Here is a 4,840-nt window from a genome sequence, read left to right as displayed (position 1 = left end):
ACGGAGGAGACATGTCCAAGAAATATTTAGCAAGTAAAATGGAAAGCATTTGGAGTACGATAGAATATGGGAGTAATTAAGATGGAGAAGTCCTAGATGATCCCTTCTTTCTGGCTTGAACATCTGGGTGAGTGATGGTACCCTCCCCAGGAGGAAGAGCAGAGATTTTTTTTGAAGGTCAGGGGTTATTAGTGTGTTTGATTTTGTAAATACTGAATCCAAATCACTTGCAGCACATTCAGGAGGATTTATCAGATAGGCTGTTGGGAATACAGATCTGTGGTTCTGAGGAGAGCTCTTCCGGGCAGAAGAAGGAAATGTAGGTTCCATCTGTCTCCAGGTGAGGATTGAAGCTATGAAAGTGTGGTTTCATAAACTAGATGGTTTAAGGAGACAACATAAACTGAGAAGGGAGTTGAGAGCAGGACTCTGGGGTACACTGACACCAAACCTGTAGCTGGGGTAAAAGGCCCCAGAGAAGGAGACTGAGCAAGATGAAACAGGAACAAGAAAAGCATCACAGCAGAATAAATTAAAGAATGGGTAAGACCACCTGTTGCTTAGCAATGGCATGAAGAGTATATGCCTGATAATATACTGTACCAGAGCAGTGACTCCCAATTTCAAATTTTATGAAAATGCTTATTTGCTGCAGGCTGTTTTGTTGAGTCCAGTCTCAAATCTTTCTAGCTACAGATTTGTACTAATTTTCATGGATAGTTTGTATCCTAGAAACAAAGCAAATCTATGATATTGTAGCTGCAATCATTTAATTTTCCATTCCAGAAAGCAGGTTGTAGATAATTTGGTTTTCTAGCAAATGCTTATTCTTTGTTAAATCAAGAGCTAAAACACCTATGAAGATTAAATCTTCAAAAGTGCAATTATACAAATGATGGAGAAGGAGCCATGTGATTCTTTGGTTTAACTTTTTAATAGTTCAGAAATTCCCCAGTGCAATTCATTTGAGCCAACACTTAGTCTAATACACAGGAAAAAATATGTATCAATAGGTGATACTTTCTCACAAGGAAATCAGCGATCCCATAGAATTCTCATAATTAGAAATTATCCTTCTTAGGGTTTAATAGAAGGTGGAATCAGAAATTCTCCACATAGAAATGCATCTACCAAGAATTCTAAGATTTTAAGAAATTGCAATTTAATGTTGGAACATGCACAGTGAACCTGTGTGTATAATTTTGACTTTCATTTACTCACAATACATATATTGAAATACTGCTTTCGCCAGGCACTATCAGAGTTCAGGGCAAACTATAGCATGCAAGACTGATAACTCCATGCCTTTATGGAGCTCAGCCTGCTGCAAGGACAGCAACTCCAAAAACAAATAGAAAAACAAACAAAGATTGTTTTAATCTGTAATAAATGTTGTGATGGAAACAAATCTGTAATAAACGTTGTGATGGAAACAAGGGGCTAAGTAAGAGAATTACAGAGAAAGCTTATTTTAGTAAGGATGGTTGAAATGGAGCCTTTCTTAGGAGGTGACATTCTAACTAAAACATAAGAAGGAAGTAAACCTTGGAAAGAATGAGTGAAAAGATTCCAGGAAGTGGTAACAGCATATGTAAAACCCTGTTTGGCAATTCAAGAAACAGACCAGTGTGGATAAGATTTAGCCCATTGCAGGGACTGAGCAGGGTAATAGGAAAAGGGGGTCGTAGAGGGGAGATTGCTGAGAAATCATGGTAAAGATTTGAATGTTTCCCTAAATGCAATGGGGAGGGTTTACACGGGGAGGAATAGGGCTTAATGTTTTAAGAACTTTATCATTCACTGGGTGCGATGCTCATACCTGTAATCCCAGCACTTTGGGAGGCCAAGGTGGGCAGATCACTTGAGCTCAGGAATTCGAGACCAGCCTGGGCAACATGGTGAAACCCCACCTCTACAAAAAATACAAAAATTACCCGAGTGTGGTGGCGTGCACCTGTGGTCCCATCTACTTGACAGGAGGAGGTGGGAAGATCTGGGAGCTTGGGAGATCAAAGCTGCAGTGAGCTGTGATCACACCACTGCACTCCAGCCTGGGAGACAGGCAAGACTCTGCTCAAAAGAAGAAAGAGGAGAAGGAGGAGGAAGAGGAGAAGAAGGAGGAGAAGGAGAAGGAGAAGAAGAAGGAGGAGGAGGAGGAGAAGTTGTTATTTCAGAAGTTGTGTCTAATCGCTTCTCAGAGGAGAATGGATTGGAAGTAGGGCAAAAATGGAAGAAAATAGTTCAATTAGGGGGCTGTTACAGGAGTCCAGGCAAGAGATCATGATGGCCAAGACTGAGATGAAACAGTGGGAATATAGAGAAGAGAATGGCTTAAACAGATATTTTGGAGATGCAATTGATAGGACTTGTTGTGGAATAGATGTGTGGGAATGATGAAAGTGTAGAATCAAGGAATGAAGAGTGACTCCCAGAATTCTGTCTTAATTAGGATGGTTACTTAATTAATGGATGGTGATGCCATTTATAGAGATGCAAAGTGACAAGAGACACGATGGGGAGCAGATTGCTCAAGCTGTGTTTGATCTATCTGTGTGACATCAAGGGGAGATGCTGAGAAGACGGTTGGTGGAGTGAGTCTGGAGTTCAGAGGGAAAGTAAGTCTAGGAATGAAAATCCTCAACTTACATTTTGGGCAAACAGAGTCCCTGGTGGAAAACTATTTATTTATTTATTTATTTTTAACTTTTGAGATAGGGTCTCACTCTGTAATCCAGGCTGAAGTGCAGTGGAGTGATTATGGCTCACTGCAGCCTCAACCTCCTGGAATCCAGCGATCCTACCAGCTCAGCTTCCTGAGTAGCTGGGACTACAGGTGCGTGCCACCATGCTTAGTTAATATTGTTTGCTTTTTATAGAGATGGGGTCCTGAACTCCTGGCTTCAAGCAATTTCTCCTGACTCGGCCTCCCAAAGTGCTGAGATTACAAGTGTCATTCACTGCACCCAGCATCTGGTGAAAAATTTATTCCAAACTATGCTCTTTATGTGTCCCATTTGCAGAAGCAGTTTAGCTTTATAAAGAAAGTTTCCCCTGCCCAACTTTTAGAGCCACATGGAATCCCTTAGTCATGTTGACAATACCTGTAAGGATGAAAGGGGAGTCAATCCATTATCAGAAACAAATGGCAATTGTATGTGGAATCCAGGCAATGGAATCAAGCATTTATTTTCCCCAACATATCACGCTATCAGCTTGCCTAGTGTGTATCTAGAGTGGGTATTAGGACACCCTCTTCTCTCTGATCTTCATCTTTCTTCTTTTTCCCTCCTCATCACCTTTGTTTATGCCTCTCCATGAACCTGGCCCCATCCCAGAGGTCCAAAGTCTCTAGGCGTCATGTAGAGGCTTCTATTATGTATTTCTACACTGGTGCTTTGTCAACATTAGTGTGCACACAAATCACCTGCGGATTTCATTAAAATGCAGACTTTGATTCAGTAGGTCTGGGCTGGGGCCTGAGACTCTGCATTTCTAGTAAATTTCTAGGTGATGCTGAGGCTGCTGGTCCAGGGACCACATCTACAAATGGTAGCCACGTCTCAGAGCATAGTTTTCATGGCTTATACCAATAGAAGTGTAATTTTAACTTATTTCTTTGTGGAAGTGAATAAATGGACCAGGCTAGGAAAGAAGGAATCAATATGAGAGAAGAAAATCCCATCCTGACACCTGTATTTGAGCCTCTTTTCTTCACATTTGGTCCTCAAAAAGGCATTAGAATGAAAAATAATCTTTAGAATCTAAACTCCAAAAGATCACACACCTGCTTAATAAAATGCTTTTCGTAACTTGAAAGGTTATTTGAATGTGTCCATGTGGACCAGACTTGGATGTGAAATGTTCAGGCTGTCCAGATCCTGCAATGCATCATGGGCTGTAGGGGCAAGATTCTTTCCTCGCATGCCCCCAATTGGTGACAGGTGGTTATGAACCTAATTAGCAGCTAAGAGCACTAGGCACTGCTTTGAAACTTCTCATACCTTATATTGGTCAGATATTTACTCTTGTTCTTGACTAGTTTGGGTGGGAGATACAGTCCATCAGAAAGAGAGCTTCCTCATTTCTAAACTGCCAAGTTGGGAAGGCTGCACCTCCATCAACCCAAGTAAGAGAGGCTCACCTTCAAAAGTGCATTGATGGGCCAGATGCGGTGGCTCACACCTGTAGTCCCAGCACTTTGGGAGGCCGAGGTGGGCTGGTCTCTTGAGGCTGGGAGTTCAAGACCAGCCTGGCCAACATGGTGAAACCCTGTCTCTACTAAAAATACAAAAATTAGCCATGCTTGGTGGCACATGCCTGTAATCCCAGCTACTACTTGGGAGGCTGAGGCACGTGAATCACTTGAGCCCAGAAGGCAGAGGTTGCAGTGAGCCGAGATCACACCATTGTACTCCAGCCTGGCCAACAGAGTGAGACTCTGTCAAAAACAAAAAAAGAAAAATGAAAAAAAGTACATTATTGGAATGGCTCTAACAGTCCTATAAACAAAATTTTGAGAAAGGAAATGGATTTTACAAGAATGCAGTTAGGGTTCTCTGTCACATTTAGTGACAAATATTATTATTGGTTTCAGCATATAGCTTAGATAGTAGGTGCTAGCTGACTGGCTGGCTGAGTGAGTGAATAAACTTGGCATGAATTGGGAGGCAGGCTGGTATCATCGAAGGCAGCTGTACTTTAAAGGCAGACAGGCTTTGCCACACTGGGATTCTCGGACCCTCTGCTTTTGCGTCTGTAATGCCAGAACAATGATATCTCTCTGGGAGGGTGGACTGAAGATTGGAGATAATGTATGGAAGCATCTGGCTAACCAATTAGC

This window comes from Gorilla gorilla, chromosome 4 (genome assembly GCF_029281585.2).
Source record: "Gorilla gorilla gorilla isolate KB3781 chromosome 4, NHGRI_mGorGor1-v2.1_pri, whole genome shotgun sequence".
NCBI lineage: Eukaryota > Metazoa > Chordata > Mammalia > Primates > Hominidae > Gorilla > Gorilla gorilla.
The sequence above is the reverse complement of the archived record's forward strand: the minus strand, read 5'-3'. Positions refer to the sequence as shown.